Here is a 23,429-nt window from a genome sequence, read left to right on the forward strand (position 1 = left end):
CCACAGGGTTCAGGACCCCCACCTGCCTCACTCGTCTCCTCTCCAGTGGATTCCCTTTTGTGTGCATGTTGGGAGGAGGGATGCGCTGGGATTCTCTGTCCTTCCCTGGCACTGCCCACCAGACTTGTGCTGTCAAACATAGCCCACCTCAGCAGTCCCCCAAGAGATGTGATGAGAACCAGGAACACAATCCAGCAAAAGCAGAGTGGAGGGGAAGAGGCATGTTCTCAAGTATACACCACCCAGTATTACTTCCAGAAAATAATCAGAAAAGAACTTAAGGTGCCAAAGAATGGTTTCCCTGGTTGAGCTCTTCTCCACTGTCCACCCTCCCCTGCCCCCAGGATTGATCATTTGGTATCAATGGGTCTTAGATCCTGTCCAGGCTTTGATGAAGGAAAGAGGAGACTGAAAAAGCAGACTTAAAACTCAACATTCAGAAAACTAAGGTCATGTCATCCAATCCCATCACTTCACAGCAAATAGATGGGGGTAAAATGGAAACAGTGACAGATTTTATTTTCTTGAGCTCCAAAATCACTGCGGACAGTGACAACAGCCATGAAATTAAAAGCCGATGTTCTTTGGAAGAAAAGCTATGACAAACCTAGACAGTGTATTAAAAAAGCAGAGATAATACTTTGCCAACAAAGGTTCATATAATCAAAGCTATGGTTTTTCCACTAGTCATGTATGGATGTGAGAGCTGGACCACAAAGAAGGCTGAGCACTGAAAAATTGATGCTTTTGAACTGTGGTGTTGGAGAAGACTCTTGAGAGTCCTTTGGACAGCAAGGAGATCAAACCACTCAATCCTAAAGGAAATCAACCCTGAATATTCATTGGAAGAACTGATGCTTAAGCTGAAGCTCCAATACTTTGACCACCTGATGTGAAGAACCGATTCACTGGAAAACACCCTGATGACTGAGGGCAGAAGGAGAAGGGGATGACCGGATGAGATGGTTGGATGGCATCTCTAACTCGATGGACATGAGTTTGAGCAAACTCAGAGATAATGAAGGACACGGAAGCCTGGTGTGATGCAGTCCATGGGGCTCCAAAGAGCTGGGCAGAACCAAGAGACTGAAGAACAAGTGCGCCTCACAAGGGAAGCACAGAGTGACAGGCGGGGCTGGAAGGTCGGAGCCTGCGTTCCAGGAACGGAGCACACGTGCTGCCCGCATTTGCACCCTCACGTGGTGCCCGTATCTGAATGGTCTAATGGTTTTCCCTACTTTCTTCAATTAAACAAGAGAAAGAAGGAATAAAAGGCATCTAAATTGGAAAGGAAGAAGTAAAATTTTCTATATGAAATTACTCATCACGAAAGGACAAATGGTCTATGATTTCACTTATATGGGATAGCTAAAGTAGTAAAATTCATAGAGACAGAAAGTAAAATGATAGTTTCCAGGGGTTAGGAAGAAGGGACAATGGGGACTTGTTTAATGGATATAGATTTTTGGTTTTGTAAGATTAAAATGTTCTGAACATGTGTCAAACAATGTAAATATACTTAACACTAATGAACTGTACTTCCCTGGTGGCTCAGAGGTTAAAGCGTCTGCCTCCAATGCGGGAGACCCAGGTTCGATCCCTGGGTCGGGAAGATCCCCTGGAGAAGGAGATGGTAACCCACTCCAGTATTCTTGCCTGGAGAATCCCATGGATGGAGAAGCCTGGTAGGCTACAGTCCACGGGGTCGCAAAGAGTCGGACACGACTGAGTGACTGAACGGAACGGAATGAACTGTACACTAAAAATAGTCAAGATGGCAAATTTTATTTGTTCAACCACACACAACAATTCTATAAATAAGTAAACTGACTATCCCAAGTACTAATAGCAGTGTGAATGACTGGAACTCTCACTCACTGTTAGTGGGAATACCAAACGGCACGACCACTTTGGAAAATACTTTGGAGATTTTTTTTTGTATTATTTAAAAAAATTTTTTTTAAATATATAGTTGCTTTACAAAGTTGTATTAGTTTCCACTGTACAGCAAAGTGAATCAGTGACGTGTATACATATATCCTCTCTTTTTAAAACTTCCTTCCCATTTAGATCATGAGATAGTACTGAGTAGAGCTTCCTGTGCTATGTAGCAGGTTCTTACAGTTGTCTATTTTATATACAGTAGTGTACATATGTCAGTCCCAATCTCCCAACTCATCCCACCCACCTCCTTTCCCTTGGTACACTTTGGAAATTTTGTTAAAAATACATCTCCTACTCCACTTCATGGGAAATAGATGGGGAAACAGTGGAAACAGAGTCAGACTTTATTTTTCTGGGCTCCAAAATCACTGCGGACGCTGATTGCAGCCATGAAATTAAAAGACGCTTACTCTTTGGAAGGAAAGTTATGACCAACCTAGACAGCATATTAAAAAACAGAGATACTACTTTGCCAACAAAGGTCTAGTCAAGGCTATGGTTTTTCCAGTGGTCATGTATGGATGTGAAAGTTGGACTGTGAAGAAAGCTGATCGCCAAAGAATTGATGCTTTTGAACTGTGGTGTTGGAGAAGACTCTTGAGAGTCCTTTGGACTGCAAGGAGATCCAACCAGCCCATTCTAAAGGAGATCAGTCCTGGGTGTTCATTGGAAGGATTGATGCTAAAGCTGAAGGTCCAACACTTTGGCCACCTCATGCGACGAATTGACTCACTGGAAAAGACTCTGATGCTGGGAGGGATTGGGGGCAGGAGGAGAAGGGGACGACAGAGAATGAGATGGCTGGATGGCATCACTGACTCGATGGACATGAGTTTGAACTCCGGGAGTTGGTGATGGACAGGGAGGCCTGGCGTGTTGTGATTCATGGGGTGGCAAAGAGTCGGACACAACTGAGCAACTGAACTGAACTGAACTGTGGTGTCCATATACCCTCTGTGGACAAAGATGGATTAACTGAGCTGTTCTTTCCTAACCAAGAGTGAAATCCCAAGGAGACCTGTTTCACTTCAGAAGTGTGTGGTTCTTTCCTCACACTTGACTGAGTAGTATTCCAGTTGCGTTGGAGTCAACCAGAATTTGGCTTTTTTGAGTAACTTTTCTGGAAAGTATTATTATAGGAATGTTTTTATTTGTAATACAATTACAATTTAAGTTTCACAATCACACTATGATATAAAAGGGGTTTTGGTTATCAACAACCTTTTCTACAGAATTCAACACTTTCTTTTTTCTTCCTTCTGTTTGTAAAATTGAAACAATTGTTTCCTTATTAAAAAAAAACAGAGACATCACTTTGCCCACAAAGGTCCATATTGTCAAAGCTATAGTTTTTCCCGTAGTCATGTACACATGTGAGAGTTGGACCATAAAGAAGGCTGAGCACTGAAGAATTGATGCTTTTGAATTGTGGTGCTGGAGGAGACTCTTGAGAGTACCCTGGACTGCAAGGAGACCAGACACTGATGTTAGGAAAGATTTAAGACTAAAGGAGAAGGGCAGCAGAGGACGAGATGATTAGATAGCATCACTGACTCAATGGGCATGAATTTGAGCAAACTCCAGGAGATGGTGAAGGACAAGGGAGCCTGGAATGCTGCAGTCCCTGAGGCCACAAAGAGAGGGACATGACTTAACAACTGAACAACAGCAACCTGACCCTGTGTTCTCATGCCTGCACTCCACACCTGCTGCATTTTCTTGCCTCCCCATCTAGCCTCCCTACAGTCTCAGTGTCTCTGCCTGAGTACTTAGACCCCTTGGGTCTGAAACTCAACCTCAGCCTCAAGGACTCTGAGGCTAACCTCCATCCCTCCTCAGCCAGGCCTACTTTAGACTCTGTGTGACGCCACTGCTCCGAATAGTGACTCTAAGTGAGGGAGTCCTACTCCTGCTGAGAATGCTGTCTGCCCCATGGAAGAAAATCATGCACATGGTACATCTGCAAATGAGCATAAATCATAAGATAAAGTAGTCCCAACCAAGAAGCCTATGAGGGATCCACAGACAAGTGCAACAGAAATTCAAGTGATCCCTGCAAGGTAAACAAATCAGAGACAGCATCCAGAGGAAGCGGCGTTTGAACTGTAATTTGTTGAAACTAGGCAAGAGATGGAAAACGTGAGGAGCGCTGAGAAAGGAGAAGGAAAGTATTCTGAGAAAACAGAGCAAGGAAAGTCCGTGAGTCAAACCCATCAGCTGAAGAGAAAATTCTATAGGAGATGTTCTGCTGTTCCGTTTCCATCTTATTTTCACTTACAGTACCGTCACCATCCACCCCCATCTCCAGGACCAGCATCACCACCATTACCATCACCACTATAGCAAACTGCGTTGAGCACATATAATATGCAGACCCAGAAATACCCAAAGACCCAAATTCTAGAAAAACACTTTGTCTTTCCCACTTTCAATTCTTTGTTTAGAATAGGACCAAATCCATTTTGTATCATTTGTCATTTCTTGTTGTATTTTATTTTTATTATTTTTCGTTTGTTTGGTTTTATTGTAGTGGTTTTGCCTAACATTGACATGAATCTGCCATGGGTGTACATGTGTTCCCCAACCATGGGGTGCTCGGGGCCAGTGCACTGGGATGACCCAGAGGGATGGGATGGGGAGGGAGGGGGGAGAGGAGGTTCTTGTTTTCTTTAAAGAGCTTAATGATGAGAACTACTTAGCTTGTTCCCCACTGTTGTCATCCTCTGTCCAAATATTTTGAAAACCCACGTATAGAGTATAATCTGCATTAGAACACTCTAGATCCAAAATTTCTTAGTCTGTTATTAAAAAAAAAAAAACTACAGGCCAACAACTACTGGGTCTGTGCACTCTCGAGCCCATGCTCTGCAACAAGAGAAGCCCACACGCCGCAGCAAAGACCCAGCACAGCCAGAAAGTACATGAATAAAATATAAAGCTATGATCTAAAACAAAAAAACTACATTGCTATATAACGTCAGGGTAATTTTCCCAGCAGCTTGCATTGTGAGGTTCCCTGGTCCGCTCTATGGTACCAGATATGTAGTCTTTACATTGCTTTATTCATTGAGTCAACAAATACTTATAGGGTACTTACTATATGCTGGGCACAGGGCATGCAATGGAAAGCAAAAACACTCCCTGCTTTGTGAGACATTTAGTGCTGGGGAAGAGACGGACATGGTATTGGTTATCAACTGCTATCTCACCTCATACAATTTCTGTGAGTCAGGAAATTCAGAAGTGGTGTCTTTCAGTTGTTTTTACTCAAGTTTCTAAAGAGTCAAGTTGTTGGCCAGATGAAAGCTTGACTGGAGATGGAAGGTTTGCCTCCAAAATGGCTCACTCACATGGCTGTTGGCAGGAGACTTCAGCTCTCCACCATGTGGAGTCCTACAGGGTTGCTTCAACAACTCCATGAATGAGAGACCCAGGAGAGCAAGGCAGAAATAAAACTGCTTTTCATGCTCTCATCTGAAAGTCACACAGTCATTTCCACAAAATCATGGCTCCATAGGTCAGCCTATGAGAGAAAACTACATAGGGCATAAAACAGGGAAATGAGAATCATTGTGTGTGTGCGGAGGGGGGCAGTCCTTGGGGCTGGCTACCAGATATCATTAAAAAGAGACATGTGTACCCCAATGTTCATTGCAGCACTGTTTACAATAGCCAGGACATGGAAGCAACCTAGATGTCCATTGGCAGACGAATGGATAAGGAAGCTGTGGTACACATACACAATGGAATATTACTCAGCAATTAAAAAGAATACATTTGAATCAGTTCTAATGAGGTGGATGAAACTGGAGCCTATTATACAGAGTGAAGTAAGTCAGAAAGAAAAATACCAATACAGTATATTAATGCATATATATGGAATTTAGAAAGATGGTAATGATGACCCTAAATGCAAGACAGCAAAAGAGACACAGATGTAAAGAACAGACTTTTTGATTCTGTGGGAGAAGGTGAGGGTGGGATGATTTGAAAGAATAGAATTGAAACCTGTATATTATCATATGTGAAATAGATCGCCAGTCCAGGTTGATGCACGAGACAGGGTGCTCAGGGCTGGTGCACTGGGATGACCCTGAGCCATGGATGGGGAGGGTGGTAGGAGAGGGGTTCAGGACGGGGGACACATGTACACCTATGGCGGATTCATGTCAATGTATGGCAAAAACCACTACAATATTGTAAAGTAATTACACTCCAATTAAAATAAATAAAAAAATTTTAAATGACAGCAAAAATAAATGTAAAATTATGTCTATATTAAGGAGGTCTTCATAGACCATGTCAAAGATATATTTTAGCTTTTATTCCAAGATCATCAAGACTCCATTAAAATATTCTTGTTAAAGGTACAAAACCCTGAGCAGTAGGGCACACAAAGCACCCTAAAAAGCTCTTCCTTCATTATTATGAAATAATCAGCTAGCTTCTAGGTGAATTATAATGGATATATTTCAAATGCATTGCTAGGCTCATAAGAAAGTACAAGAAATCTCTAAAGGCTGGAGAAAATTGAAAATAAGATACAATTAGAGAGGTAGACAAAGATGGACAAAGATAGTACTTCTGGGAGCAAAAGCCAGTTTCAGGAGCCCAGAGTATGGGGGATTCATGATTAGCTGATTCAGGGAGTGGAAGAGTAGCCTTTACAGAGAATCATGTCAGGAGTCACTTAAAAAGGATCCTTGAGGAAAAAATGTCTTACAAAGGGAGCCAACATGGGAAGCAGCTCTTTCTACTCCTTTTCTGGGTGGAAAAATTATTAAATAATAACAATAGATTCTCAGAGAAATGATAACTATAGCCTTGCTCTAGTAAGAGTCTGGAATTCAGATTTATACTACTTAGGTATAGTATAGAGGTTAATGTGGTTCTAAGTTTGTGGTACCATCTTATACCTAGCAAAAGCAAACACAAGTTCTTTCTGAATTTTGAGTGGGAATAGAAATATTCATTATAGGCTTTGTTGTGGTTAGAATGCATGTTTTTAAGAGTGATGACTAAAAAACAAAGATTGCATAATTTCCAAACCAGTTCAGTTCAGTTCAGTGCAGTCACTCAGTCGTGTCCGACTCTTTGCGACCCCATGAATCACAGCAGGCCAGGCCTCCCTGTCCATCACCAACTCCCGGAGTTCACGCAAACTCATGTCCATCGAGTAGGTGATGCCATCCAGCCATCTCATTCTCTGTCGTCCCCTTTTCCTCCCACCTCCAATCCCTCCCAGCATCAGATTCTTTTCCAGTGAGTCAACTCGTCACATGAGGTGGCCAAAATATTGGAGTTTCAGCTTCAGCATCAGTCCTTCCAATGAATACCCAGGACTGATCTCCTTTAGAATGGACTGGTTGGATCTCCTTGCAGTCCAAGGGATTCTCAAGAGCACCACAGTTCAAAAGCATCAATTTTTCGGCAATCAGCTTTCTTCACAGTCCAACTCTCACATCCATACATGACCACGGGAAAAACTATAGCCTTGACTAGGCGGACCTTGGTTGGCAAAGTAATGTCTCTGCTTTTTAATATGCTGTCTAGGTTGGTCATAACTTTCCTTCCAAGGAGTAAGTATCTTTTAATTTCATGGCTGCAATCAGCATCTGCAGTGATTTTGGAGCCCAAAAAAATAAAGCATGACACTGTCTCCACTGTTTCCCCATCTATTTCCCATGAAGTGATGGGACCAGATGCCATGATCTTTGTTTTCTGAATGTTGAGCTTCAAGCCAAATTTTTCACTCTCCTCCTTCACTTTCATCAAGAGGCTTTTGAGCTCCTCTTCACTTTCTGCCATAAGGGTGGTGTCATCTGCATATCTGAGGTTATTGATGTTTCTCCCGGCAATCTTGATTCCAGCTTATGCTTCTTCCAGCCCAGCATTCCTCATGATGTACTCTGCATAAAAGTTAAATAAGCAGGGTGACGATAATCAGCCTTGACGTACTCCTTTTCCTATTTGGAACCAGTCTGTTGTTCCATGTCCAGTTCTAACTGTTGCTTCCTGATCTGTATACAGGTTTCTCAAGAGGTAGGTCAGGTGGTCTGGGATTCCCATCTCTTTCAGAATGTTCCACAGTTTATTGGAAGGGAATAAATTGAATTTTTTAAAATGCATTATTGTGTCATAGGAAGCATATGCTCTAAGGAAGAAGTGACTCCAGGTTGGATCTATTTCTTTCACTTCAGCCTTTGCTTCCTGTTGCTTTCATTCACTAAAAGGGTACTATCCATACACAATGGCCTGCCTTGGGGAACACTGTCCCTCTGCCTGCATGTTAAAACAAAATGCTTTTATTCAGCGCCCTGTCCCCCTGTGGATGGCTATAATTTCTGTTCAGTCTCTCAGTTGTGTCCAGCTCTTTGCGACCCCAAGGACTGCAGCATGCCGAGCCTCCCTGTCCATGGATGGCTACAGGAAGGAAGAAATTAACACATCCCCTCCATGAAGCTGAACATTCCAGGAGATATTGACAAGGTTAATTGACTTGTTTTTTTTTTAACACTTTACCTCTTCACCTCTCCTCCTGTCTGCTTTAGAAAAGAACCTGGCATCCAGATCCCGATAAGATGGCTATTTTGAGACACTAGTCTGCAATCTTCTTGGTCAGCTGGCTTTCCAAATAAAGTTATACTCCTTGCCTCAACATCTAGTCTCTTGGATCTATTGGCTTAATGTGTGGTGAGCAGAGTGAGGCTGGACTCAGTAACACGCACAACACTTTATAGGGTTTTTTACTGCATAGGGTAAAATGCATCCATTATGTTGACCTTGGTTATCCCCAAAGCTTTACAGAATAACTGTTAAGAAGATGGACTCTGAAATGAGATAACCGAAGTTCAAATCCTACTCCCAGTCCTCATTTGCTGTGTGATCTCAAGCAAGTCATGTAATCTTTTCTCTCAGCGTCCTCATCTGTAAGTTAAAAATTAAAACTACACACATCTTATAGAGGAGTCAAGGAGTTAATAAACATAGAATTCTTAGAAACAAGTATAAACACTTAAATTCTTACTAAGATTAGTGTTTTAAAGGGGAAAAGAGAATAATTATTTTTATTTGCTTGTTTATACATTAGTATATCTCTGGTAGGTTCACAGTGAACTGATAAAATTGGTTGCGTTCATCTTCTGCACTGTTGGTGGGAACGTAAATTGGTGCAGAGACTGTGGAGAACAGAAAGGAGGTGCCTCTAAAAGCTAAAATTAGAGCAAATATTAATCGGCTGTTCCACTCCTGGGCATACAACCAGAAATAATGAAAACTCTAATTTGAAAAGATACATGCACCCTATGTTCTTGGCAGTGCTATTTACAATAGCCAATACATGGAAACAACCTAAATATCCACTGACAGATGAGTGGATAAAGAAGATGTGGTATATATACACAATGGGACATTTATTACTCAATCAAAAAAAAGAAATAATTCCATTTGTGACAACGTGGATGGACCTAGAAATGAACATACTGAGTCAGAAAGAGAAAGACAAATACATATGATATCACTTATATGTGGACTCCAAAGAAATGAAGCAAATGAACTTATCTCCAAAACAAAATCAGACTCACAGACAAACTCACAAACCAAAGGAAAAAGGGCACAGGAATAGGAATAAATTAGAAGTTTGGGATTAGCAGATTTGTTGTTGTTACTCAATTGTGTCTGACTCCTTGTGACCCCATGAACCGCAGCACACCAGGCTTCCCTGTCCTTCTCTACTTCCCAGAGTTTGCTCAAAATCATGTCGTTGAGTCAGTGATGCCATCCAACCATCTCGTCCTCTGTCGTCCCCTTCTCCTCCTGCCCTCAATCTTTCCCAGCATCTAGGTCTTTTCTAATGAGTCAGTTCTTCACATCAGGTGGCCAAAGTACTGGAGTTTTAGCTTCAGCATCAGTCCTTCCAATGAATATTCAGGGTTGATTTTCTTTAGGATGGACTGGTTTGATCTCCTTGCTGTCAAAGGGCCTCTCAAGAGTCTTCTCCACAGTTCAAAAGTATCAATTCTTCAGCACTCAGCCTTCCTTACGGTCCAACCATCACATCCAAACATGACTATTAGCTTTGACTAGATGGACCTCTGACGGCAAAGAGATGTATCCATTTTTTAATATGCTGTCTAGGTTTGTCATAGATTTTCTTCCAAGGAGCAAGTGTCTTTGAATTTCATGGCTGCAGTTGCCATCTGAAGTGATATTGGAGCCCAAGAAAATAAAATCTGTCACTATTTCCTTTTCCCTCCCATCTATCTGCCATGAAGTTATGAAACTGGATGCCATGATGTTAGTTTTTTGAATGTTGAGCTTTAAGCCAGCTTTTTCACTCTCCCCTTCCACCTTCATCAAGAGGCTCTTTAGTTCCTCTTCGCTTTCTGCCATTAGGGTGGTGTCATCTGCATATCTGAGGTTATTGATATTTCTCCTGGCAATCTTGATTCCAACTTGAGCTTCATCCAGCTCAGCATTTTGCATGATGGGATTAGCAGACATATACTACCAAATATAAAATATATGAGCAAGAAGGACCTACTATACCATCTGGGCTACCACAGGGAACTACTTTCAAGATCTTACAATAAACTATAATGGAAATCAATATGAAAAAGAAAGTAGATCGATAAACTGAATAACTATGTGACACATAGAACCAACACAACTTTGTAAACCAACTGTACTTAAATTTAAGATAAAAAGACTGGTTGCCTTCAAGGAATGAGGGAGAGAGACTCAACACTGTAAACTTCTTATTCCTTTTGTTTTCTGATCTCTGTACCTTTGTTATCTATTTAAAAATTAATTTGGGAATATATAGAGATATATATTCTTAAATATATTTTAAATAAACTATAAATTTTAAGAGATCACTTATGTATTAGAATAGACTAACTGCTGAAGCAAACTGAACCAAACTCTACAGAAATTTACATGCTGTATCCTAAGCTATCACACCATTTCTTCCTGTCCTTCCTATCCCTACCTACACCTTTGTAGTAGGTTACTTTATTAAACTGTCTTCAAATTACCCAATTTGAGTTTGCCATCTAAGAATAAGACAAGAGAAAACTATCAGCCTGGGGGCTGATTGATGTGCCCAATCAGATGTGTCCTTTTTACCATTTCTTTCACACAAGGTCTACACTGACTATCCATTCTCTGGGGTCTCCGACAGTTAAAAGGACACATACCAGGCTTTTGGGCTTAGTCATGCAGTTATGATTTTCTCAACTGTGTTTCCCTCAAAAAAGCATGACCTTGAGCAATTATTCAGAACATTTTAAGATGAAGACAGAAGAATATAAAGATATTTTTTTTAATATCTGACACTCTTCAGTGATAATCCAGGCAGAAATAAGACATTTCATATTCTATGGGAATATATGACAAACACATTACCTATGTGATACATTTTACTCTGTTATAGATTAAGAATAAAAATGTTGAAAGAAATATGTGAATGATTCTCCATAAAATGAAAGCAAGTTAATATCTTGGAAGAGGAAGGAAACCGCTTCAAGTTTAACTGGGGAAGACAGACCTCTGTAGTAGCTAAACTCATGGTGCATATTCGCCCAAGGTTAAATGCTTTAGTGAAGACACAAAAAGGCCGGTGTTGTACAGTTTAGTACAAGCTATCAGAAGAACCTACAGGCTAAGGTTTTAGGCTAAGCTTTGGGAGTCTGCAAACACTCTTCATCCCAGTACAGCTGAACTAGATTAGCAATTTAGTGAAGAAAACCATGGAGTGGGGAGGGAGAAATAGCACAAAATATGCTTAGAGAAGTAAGCATGGTCAAGTATTATCTAGTCTTGTTCCAGAGTCTGGATTTTATTAAACACGTTGAGAAACACTGAAAGATTTTGGGCAGGAAAGTGACATGATTCCCTTTATGTTTTAAGCGGAACATCATGTGGGCTTTGCGGTAACTAAACGGAGACCATGAAAGCAGAGGACCAAACTGAAGATCACTGCAGCGATCCAGGTAAGAGGTAACGGGGACTTTGACTAGGGTGGTGACCGTGAATAGGGGTGGAAGTGCCCAGAGTTTAGCTGTAACTTGAAAACAAGATTACTTTGGTTTGGCATTGAATCTGATATGGGATACGAAGGAAAGAGAAGTGTGAGAGCTGGCTGCTGGATTTCTGGCTTGAGTGCCTTCAGAGGAAGACTGAAACTTTTAGTGATATGGGAAAAAAAGTTGTTTATTCATCACAATCCAGATAACTTTCTAAAAAGGGGGTGCTTATAACTGGAGGAGGTTTCTGTTTACTTAAACCAAACAAAGTCATCCTCTTCACTATGAGAGATTCACATACTTGGAAAACAGGATTAACCAGCAGATGGGAACATGTGAGATGGAGGAAGCTGAGTCCAAGCTGAATAGCTCTATATAGAAATGTGAAAAATTGAGGAGAGGCAAGCTCTACACTGGGTGGGGGCGGGGGATGGAAAAGCCCTTAGCCTTTGTGTAAACAACAGCCAAAGACCACTTACAGCCCACCTGGCCAGTGGGGTGTGAGCTGCTTCCTGTGTCCTGCCGAGCTTATGTCAAGGAGAGAGACCAGGGTACAGTCTTGTTGTTGTTGCTGTTGTTCTGTCATCCAGCTGCGTCCGACTCTTTGCGACCCCATGGCCTGCAGCACACCAGGCCTCCCTGTCCTTCACCATCTCCCGAAACTTGCCCACGTTCATGTCTATTGCATCGGCGATGCCATCCGGCGATCTCACCTCCTTCTGCACTCAATGTCTCCCAGCATCAAGGATTTTTCCAGTGAGTTGGCTGTGTGTATCAGATGATCAAAATACTGGAGCTTCAGCTTCAGCACCAGTCCTTCCAACAAGTATTCAGGGTCGATTTCCCTTAAGGTTGACTCGTTTGATCTCCTTGCCATCCAGGAGACTTTCAGGAGTCTTTTCCAGCACTACAGTTTGAAGGCATCAATTCTTTGGCATTCTGCCTTCTTCAGTCTTTCAGTTCAGTTCAGTTCAGTTCAGTCGCTCAGTCGTGTCCGACCTTTGCGACCCCATCAAGCACAGCACGCCAGGCCTCCCTGTCCATCACCAACTCCCGGAGTTCACTCAAACTCATGTCCACAGAGTCGGTGATGCCATCTTTAGTCTTTAGACAGGTTTAAATAGAACAAGACTTGGGAAAGGAGCCCATGATTCCTATCTTTTTGGTCAAATGAAAGTGGATCTTGAAAAGGAGCCTTCATCTAGAGAAAGAGATGCGGGAACTTAGCCATCCCATGTGATTCTTGAACGCTTTTTTGCTTTTGAAAGCATACCAATATTCAGCAGTATCACTGTTTGGAAATTTTTCTTAAAGCAACTCCATCTATAATTAACTTTTTTAAGTATAGTTGATTTACAATTTTATGTGTATTTCTGCTACACAGCAAAGTGACTTGGTTATGGAGTTTTGCATATACATATATATCATTTTCATATCCTTTTCCATTATGGCTTATCACAAGATTCTGGATATAGTTCCCTGTGCTCTACAGTAGGATCTTGTACCCATTCTATATATCGTAGTTTGCATCTGCTGAACCCAAACTCCCAATTCTCCCCTCCTCCAACCCCACCCCCTTGGCAACCACAAGTCTATTCTTTATGTCTGTGAGCCCGTTACTGTTTAGCAGAGTTGTTCATTTGAGTCATATTTTAGATTCCACACACAAGTGATATCATATGGTGTTTTTCTTTCTCTTTTTGACTTATTTCACCTAGTACGGTAATCTCTAGTTGCATCTCTGACTTACTTTTTAATTAAAACACTGTCTCTATTCTGGCCTTAAGAAATATAGAAAATAGCCAGGAGTCATCACCTCTGTGGGAATAATTTTAAATTAACACTCAAAGACTAATGGAACCCAAAGGCCAGATTTCCCCACATGAAGGGCATCCCTGCAGCTCAGCAGTAAAGAACCCTCCTGCCAACAGGAGATGCACGAAACATGGGTTTGATCCCTGGTTTGGGAAGATCCCATAGAGGAGGGCACGGCAGCCCACCCAGTATTCTTACCTGGAGAATCCCGTGGACAGAGGAGCCTCGCAGGCTAAGTCCGTGGGGTTGCAGAGCTGGACACGACTGAGGCGACTGAGCACACACTCATGTTCCACGTGAAGGCTCCATTTTCACTTTTTACTGCTCTTCACCACCCAAAACTCAACATGAGCTGAACTCCCTAAAGAAAATTCACTCATATCCAAAGGATTAATGAGAAACATAGGTTTTGTTGACAATTATTGAATGGGCAACAAAATAAGACTTATATCACACACTGCAAAGCAATCTAATAAAAATTTTCATTAGACATGTTATCCTAAGTCCCTTCTTCTCTTGCCCTTTCCCCTGCAGAGTGTTTGATTCCTCTGTTCGCCCCCAAACCTCAATACCTTCCATGTGTTATCGGGCTTTCCTTTCTTGAAGCGTAAACCACAAGCTACCACAACTGTTAACAAAGAGTGGAAAACTTTATCCTATATTTTTTCACTACTGTTTGTTCCCTGTTGGAGAACAGTGGCTTTTGATTGGCTTAACTAAATTAAGTACACATGAGATTCTTCCAACTTCCAACCATAGGTACTATTTTCTTTCTACTGATCCCCACAAAACCAGTACCAGAAAGAGAGGCAGGTTCCATCAGATGTATGTGGGCCACCTTCCTGGGCTCTTCAGGGAGAAAATTCCCAAGACAATACATAGCTTGAGGCCATGTCACAGAGAAGCACAACATCTCAGGGGAAGAGAGTCAGAAGAAATTGGGGATGCTTGGGAATTGATGATCAAAACTGGAGATAGGGCTGAATCCAAAACTAACAAGCCCACAGCTGGATGTCCAGAACTCCAGGTCCCAGATGTGTCAGCCTTTGGGCCCTGTTTTGACCTTATTGTAGGGTGGATAGCAGCTCTAAAGAGCCAAGAGCCCTCTAGATGATCTCAATCTGAACACAAAAATAATTATTTGAGTGGCTGTTTTCTCCAGTCTCCCAAGAATGGTGTATGAGCAGTATTAGATACAGAGGACATAATATAATTCATGGGATACATAGGATGTTTTAGGTCAGTGGTTCGCAGCATCAGTGAATATCAAAAGCACCTAAAGGGCTTGTTAAAACAGCTGGACTCGACCTCATATACTTTATTATTCAAAAAGTATAAGGTGAAGTCTGAAAACACTCATTTCTAACAAGTTCCCACTTGTTAGGTCAAGCCTAGGACCACAGTTTGAGAACCACTGCTTTAAGGGATAATTCTCTTAGACGATTCTTGTTGACAAAGTCTAACTAGATTAAATTTTGTGTAGTTTCTCTTCTTTGTATATCCGCTGTGACTCATGATTTCACTGCCATCTCTTTGATAGTGAAAGTTCTAAATATGGCATTTACAAGTCATTATGAAATGCCAATCAGAAGTTAGTAGTATGTAGAATTTGCCCTATGAAACTGATTTTTAATTATTTCCTCTAAAGTAAATTTATCAAAGTAAACTTACCATAAGTAACAAATGATTCATATTTGAAAGTAAAGTGACTTTGAAATATAACAAAAACTCAGCTACTCCATGATATAGGTATATTGGTTCATCAGTCAATTTTAATTAACCTCCAATAATATACAATGGACTGGTTCTAAACTGGGAAAGGAGTATGTCAAGGCTGCATATTGTCACCCTGCTTATTTAACTGACATGCAGGGTACTTCATGTGAAATGTTGGGCTGGATGAAGCACAAGTTGGATAGCAGGGAGAAATATCAATAACCTCAGATATGCAGATGACACCACCCTTATGGCAGAACATAAAGAAGAACTAAAGAGCCTCTTGATGAAAGTGAAAGAGGAGAGTGAAAAAGTTGGCTTAAAACTCAACATTCAAAAAAAGAAGATCATGGCATCTGATCCCATTACTTCATAGCAAATAGATGGAGAAACAATGGAAACAGTGAGAGATTTTATTTTCTTGGGCTCCAAAATCACAGCAGATGGTGAATGCAGCCACGAAATTAAAAGATGCTTGCTCCTTGGAAGAAAAGTTATTACCAACCTAGACGGCATATTAAAAAGCAAAGATGTTACTTTGCCAACAAATGTCCATCTAGTAAAAGCTATGGTTTTTCTAGTAATCATGTATGGATGTAAGAGTTGGACTATAAAGAAAGCTGAGCACCAAAGAACTAATGTTTTTGAACTGTGATGGAGAAGACTCTTGACAGTCCCTTGGAAAGCAAAGAGATCAAACCAGGTCCATCCTAAAGGAAATCAGTCTTGGGTGTTCATTGGAAGGACTGATCCTAAAGCTGAAACTCCAACACTTTGGCCATCTGATGCGAAGGACTGACTGCTTGGAAAAGACCGTGATGCTGGGAAAGATTGAAGGCGGGAGGAGAAGGGGATGAGATAGGAAGTGATGGTCGGACGGCATCCCCAGTTCAATGTACATGAGTTTGAGTAAGCTCTGGGAGTTGGTGATGGACAGGAAAGCCTGGCGTGCTGCAGTCCATGGGGTCGCAAAGAGTCATACATGACTGAGCAATTGAACCGAAAGGATCTTGACCTTTAAATTGGTTAGAAATAATTTGATTTAAGGAAGGATATAAAAATTACTTTAAGTCCCACCTTCAGTTCAGTTCAGTTCAGTCGCTTAGTCGTGTCCGACTCTTTGCGACCCCATGAACCACAGCACGCCAGGCCTCCCTGTCCATCACCAACTCCTGGAGTTCACTCAAACTCATGTCCATCGAGTCGGTGATGCCATCCAGCCATCTCATTCTCTGTCGATCCCGTCTCCTCCTACCCCCAATCCCTTGTAGCATCAGACTCTTTTCCAGTGAGTCAACTCGTCGCATGAGGTGGCCAAAGTATTGGAGTTTCAGCTTTAGCATCAGTCCTTCCAATGAACACCCAGAATTGATCTCCCTTAGAATGGACTGGTTGGATCTCCTTGCAGTCCAAGGGATTCTCAAGAGTCTTCTCCAACACCACAGTTCAAAAGCATCAATTCTTCGGCGATCAGCTTTCTTCACAGTCCAACTCTCACATCCATACATGACCACTGGAAAAACCATAGCCTTGACTAGACGGACCTTGGTTGGCAGAGTAATGTCTCTGCTTTTTAATATGCTATCTAGGCTGGTCATAACTTTCCTTCCAAGGAGTTCAGTTCAGTTCAGTTCAGTCGCTCAGTCGTGTCCGACTCTCCGCGACCCCATGAATCACAGCACGCCAGGCCTCCCTGTCCATCACCAACTCCCAGAGTTTACTCAAACTCATGTCCAGAGAGTCGGTGATGCCATCCAGCCATCTCATTCTCCGTCATCCCCTTCTCCTCCCGCCCCCAACCTTTCCCAGCATCAGAGTCTTTTCCAGTGAGTCAACTCGTCGCATGAGGTGGCCAAAGGAGTAAGCGTCTTTTAATTTCATGTCTGCAATCAGCATCTTCAGTGATTTTGGAGCCCAAAAAAATAAAGTCTGACACTGTTTCCCCATCTATTTCCCATGAAGTGATGGGACCAGATGCCATGATCTTCGTTTTCTGAATGTTGAGCTTCAAGCCAACCTTTTCACTCTCCTCTTTCACTTTCATCAAGAGGCTTTTGAGTTCCTCTTCACTTTCTGCCATAAGGGTGGTGCCATCTGCATATCTGAGGTTATTGATATTTCTCCCGGCAATCTTGATTCCAGCTTGTGCTTCCTCCAGCCTAGCATTCCTCATGATGTATTCTGCATATAAGTTAAATAAGCAGGGTGACAATATACAGCCTTGACGTACACCTTTTCCTATTTGGAACCAGTCTGTTGTTCCATGTCCAGTTCTAACTGTTGCTTCCTGACCTGGATACGGGTTTCTCAAGAGGCAGGTCAGGTGGTCTGGGATTCCCATCTCTTTCGGAATGTTCCACCTTAGGGGGACGCTTTACCCCCTCTCAGTGTTTGTGCTGAGATCTTTGTGCTTTCTTCCTCTTTAACAAATCCTAATCGCTTGCTACCATGAGTGTTTGTGTGTCCGTGGGTTCCATTCTTCATTTCTTCAGACAAGAACTCACATGCCCATCTCATCTTTTTGGGGTTCGCCCAGGATTCCTCAAAGCCTACTCAAGGGAAGCGCAGACACTCACTCTCAACTCTGGCATTCACCTCTTGTTACCTAACCTAGCCGCATGGTCTCTTGGACCACCCATTGTTTCACAAGCCTTCATGAGTTCCAAAGGCAGAAAGAGTGAGAAGACAGCGGCCTTGGGCCTTGGTATTGACGAGCTGATTGACCTGGAGGTGCTGAGCAAAACCTCTGCTAGGCTGCTGCCTCAGTGAGAACTGCAGGACATCTACCATTTCTCTTTCCTAACATCTAGAGGTCATGAGATTTTTCATTCAAGGTAGGATCATTTTGGAGTGTGTGTAAATACTCCTAACCTTGTGCACTGCATAGCTTGCTTTAGGGGAACTCCAGCTCAGGCATGCTCAAGTTCAGGAGCACAGGAAGTCCGCCCACCTAGGCTCTCACTCTGTCTCTAGGTGGAAACGAAGATAGAGACAGGAAGAGGACAAAGGCCCAGGGCACCCAGATCAGGGTGCTGCAGCCCAGGTGCGCTCCAGAGTTGAGGGAAGCACGCATTGCTGCTTCTTTGCTCCCTCTCCACAAGGAGGGGACACCCTCTATCGGAACAACCGGAGAAAAGACGAAGCACTGGACACTGGTCTTCTGTCTTTCCGATGAGAGCAACCTCTTCGAGTCCATACCCAGCTCACAGCAGATGCCTTTGGAATGTATACTGAAGAACTGGAGGAAGTTTGACCCTCACACCCTGTTAAAGAAGCATTTGATCTTCTCCCGCACCGAGGCCTGGCCTCAATTTGGTCTATCTGATGGTGAAAAATGGCCCCCTGAGGGCTCACTTAAGTATAATGCCATCCTCCAACTAGACCTCTTTTGTAGATGAGAAGGAAAATGGTCAGAAGTCCCATGTATACGGGTTTTCTGTCTTGAGAGAAAACACTGTCTTATGCAGGAGTTGTGGGCTTGTTCCTTCTATGCTGCCTATCAGTTCAGTTCATTTCAATCGCTCAGTCGTGTCCAATTCTTTGCGACCCCATGAATCACAGCACGCCAGTTCTCCTTGTCCATCACCAACTCCCAGAGTTCACTCAAACTCACCTCCACCGAGTCAGTGATGCCATCCAGCCATCTCATTCTCTGTCGTCCCCTTCTCCTCCTGCCCCCAATCCCTCCCAGCATCAGAGTTTTTTCCAGTGAGTCAACTCTTCGCACGAGGTGGCCAAAGTATTGGAGTTTCAGCTTTAGCATCTTCCCCCAAACTCTTAGGTTCAAAGTCTCCGCCTTATCCAGGGCTGCCCAAATCTAGCCCACAGGAGCCTCCACAATCTCTGGTAGCGCCTCCAGCACCAGCAGCAGCTCCTACCCCAGTGGCTCCTAAACCAACCCCAGTGATCTCTAGGCTATATTCTTCCCTCCTTCCATTACAGGAAGTTCCTAAAGGAGACTTGGGACCCACACAAGTCTATGTCCCTTTTCCCCTCTAAGATTTGAGACAGATTAAATTTAACCTAAGATGCTTTACTGAAGATCCTGACCATTATATAAGTGTTTTCCAGGGTCTAACCCAATCTTTTGAAATGGCATGGAAAAGATGTTATGCTAATCCTGACTAGCACCCTTACTGACAATGGAAGAAGTAGAGTAATTAAAACTGTGCAAAAATGCGGAGATGAGTGGTATGTTACTAGCATGCGGGGGAGATCTGACAGTGAGTCAGCCTGGTTACCTGCAGGACTCCAGGCAGTGTCCATAGCTGACCCTAACTGGCCCATGACAAAGACAGTGATGACTAGAAGAGAGTTCACTTTATCACTTGCATGAAGAAAGGCTTGAAAAAATCAAGCCCGTAAACTACTCCAAACTAGCTGAAGTGACTCAGGAAAAGAAGGAAAATCCCACAATTTCTCTGGAAAGGCTCGGGGAAGTACTGAGAAAACACATGTATTTGGACCCAGATTCCCCAGAGGGCCAACCTATTCTTGAAGACAATTTTATTACTCAATGAGCTCCAGATATTTGGAGGAAACTCCAGAAATTGACCTTCAGCCCCAATATGGATTTAGAGTGCCTCCTAAGAGCTGCCACATCAGTATTATTGAATAGAGATCAGGAGGAACATAAGGAAAAAGACAGGAGAGATAAGAGAAAGACCGAAGCTCTCATTGTGCCCTGCAGGGAGTTAACGTTAGGGCTCCAAAGGCGGGAGGACAAAAGCAAAAACCTGGAGCCTGTTTCCATTGTGGCAAGGACGGACACTTTAAGGGACAATGCCCCCAAGGCAAGCAGAGGCCACCACCGAGGTCTTGCCCCACTTGCAAAGGAGATCACTGGAAGAACTGTCGCAAAGGATGTAGGTTTCAGGGGTCAGAAACCCAGACCCAGGATCAAGAGTGATGTGGCCTGGGGCTTCCCACTTTGTCTCCAGTCCTCATCCCTGCTCAGGAGCCTCAGGTGCCTCTAACTGTAGGAGCCCACTGCGTTAACTTCCTACTCGATTCAGAAGCCGCTTTCTCAGACCCCCTCTCCAATGCGCGTCCTCCTTCTACTAAGTCAGCTACTCAACGTGGCATTTCTGGAAAGCCGATTACAAAATTCTTTAAACAAGAGTTGCGTTGTAACTGGGATTCCATTCTTCTTTCTCATGCCTTTCTGATAATACCAGAAAGCCCAACCCACCTCCTAGGAAAAGATATTCTATTTAAAATGCAACCTTCAATTCATAGGAAATGGGATCTACAGAAAACTTATACTTACAACCCTGACAGAAGTAGAAATTGACCCTGAAGTCTGGGCAACCAGAGGAAACATAGGAAAAGCCATCTCAGTTCAACCAGTAGAGATAATGCTTAAAAATCCTGATAACTTTCCTCACCAGAAACAATACCCTCTAAAGTCAGAGGCAAAGCAGGGACTCATTCCCTTGATTGAAAACCTCAAAAGACAGGGGTTCTTAATCAAATGTGACAGCCCTTGTAATACACCTATTTTGGGAGTCCAAAAGCCTAGTGGGGAATGACTAGTTCAGGACCTCTGCCTTATTAATGAAGCTGTAATTCCATAACATCCTGGCATGCCTAACCCCATTATTTATTTTATTTTTTTTTTTTATTTTTACCGTTTTAGACTTAAAAGATGCCCTTTTTTGGCATACCCTTAGCTCAAAGTTCACAATTTTTGTTCGCTTTTGAGGATCCATCTGATTCCTTTACTAAATTAACTCGGGCAGTGTTGCCGCAAGGACTTAGAGATAGCCCCCACTTGTTTGGACAGGTTTTCACCAAAGATCTAGCTGCCTTTTGGCAACTGAATCTATAAAAGTCCATCAATATGTAGATGATATTCTCCTTTGTGCTGACACAGAGAAAAAATGTAACCAAGCCACCTGTGACCTTCTTAATGCTAGCTTTATGTGGCTACAAGATACCAAAATCAAAAGCTCCAATGTGCCAAGAATAAGTGAAGCGTTTAGGATCAAACTCTCTCATGGAGTTTGAGTCCTGGGAAAAGAAAGAATGGAACCCATTTTACAACATCCTCTCCCTAACACTCTTAGACAACTCCGTGGTTTCCTTGGCATAACAGGCTACCATGGGATTTGGATTCCAAAATATGGAGAGCTGCCTCAGTTCAGTTCAGTTCAGTAGCTCAGTCATGTCCGACTCTTTGCAACCCCATGAATCACAGCACACCAGGCCTCCCTGTCCTAAGTTACTAAAAGACACTCAACAATCAGGACAAAAGGTATTACAATGGGAACTGGGGACATACATGCAATTAAGGTTTCTGACCTGCCTTCAGTTCAGTTTAGTTCAGTCGCTCAGTTGTGTCCAACTCTTTGTGACTCCAGGGACTGCAGCACGCCAGTCCTCCCTGTCCATCACCAACTCCCAGAGTTTACTTAAATTCATGTCCATTGAGTCAGGGATGCCATCCAACCATCTCATCCTCTCTCGTCCCCTTCTCCTGCCTTCAATCTTTCCCAACATCAAGGTTTTTCCAAATGAGTCAGGTGGCCAAAGTATTGGAGTTTCAGCTTCAGCATCAGGGCTTCCAATGAATATTCAGGACTAATCTCCTTTAGAATGGACTGGTTGGATCTCCTTGCAGTCCAAGGGACTCTCAAGAGTCTTCTCCAACACCACAGTTCAAAAGCATCAGTTCTTCAGCGCTCAGCTTTCTTTATACCCCAGGTCTCACATCCATATATGACTATTGGAAAAACCATAGCTTTGACTAGACAGATCTTTGTTGGCAAAGTAATGTCTCAGCTTTTTAATATGCTGTCTAGGTTGGTCATAACTTTTCTTCCAAGGGGCAACCATCTTCTAATTTAATGGCTGCAGTCACCGTCAGTAGTGATTTTGGAGCCCCCCAAAATAAAGTCTCACACTGTTTCAATTTGTTTCCCCATCTATTTCCCATGAAGTGATGGGGCCAGATGCCATGATCTTAGTTTTCTGAATGTTGAGCTTCAAGCCAACCTTTTCACTCTCCTCTTTCACTTTCATCGAGAGGCTCTTCAGTTCTTCACTTTCTGCCATAAGAGTGGTGTCATCTGCATATCTGAGGTTATTGATATTTCTCCCAGCAATCTTGATTCCAGCTTGTGCTTCATCCAGTCCAGCATTTCTCATAATGTACTCTGCATATAAGTTAAATAAGCAGGGTGATAATATACAAACTTGACGTACTCCTTTCCCGATTTGGAGCGAGTCTGTTGACCCATGTCCAGTTCTAACTGTTGCTTCTTGAACTGCATGCAGATTTCTCAGAAAGCCAGTCAGGTGGTCTGGTATTCCCATCTCTTGAAGAATTTTTCACAGTATATTGTGATCCACACAGTCAAAGGCTTTGGCATAGTCAATAAAGCAGAAATAGATGTTTTTCTGGAACTTCTTCGCTTTTTTGATGATCCGGTGGATGCTGGCAATTTAATCTCTGGTTCCTCTGCCTTTTCTAAATCCACTTGAGCATCTAGAAGTTCGTGGTTCACATACTGTTGAAGCCTGGCTTGGAGAATTGTGAGCATGACCTTACTAGTGTGTGAGATGAGTGCAATTATCTGGTAATTTGAGCATTTTTACGCATTTCCTTTCTTAGGGATTGGAATGAAAAGTGACCTTTTCCAGTCCTGTGGCCACTGCTGAGTTTTCCAAATTTGCTGGCATATAGGGTTCAGCACTTTCACAGCATCATCTTTTAAGATTTAAAATAGCTCAACTGGAATTCCATCACCTCCACTAGTTTTGTTCGTAGTAATGCTTCCTAAGGCCCACTTGATTTTGCACTCCAAGATGTCTGACTCTAGGTGAGTGATCATCTGGGTCGTGAAGACCTTTCTTGTTTACTTCTTCTGTGAATTCTTGCCACCTCTTCTTAATATCTTCTGCTTCTGTTAAGTCCATGCCATTTCT

This window comes from Moschus berezovskii, chromosome 1 (assembly GCF_049115385.1).
Source record: "Moschus berezovskii isolate FMDL1 chromosome 1, NW_MosBer_1.0, whole genome shotgun sequence".
Taxonomy (NCBI): domain Eukaryota; kingdom Metazoa; phylum Chordata; class Mammalia; order Artiodactyla; family Moschidae; genus Moschus; species Moschus berezovskii.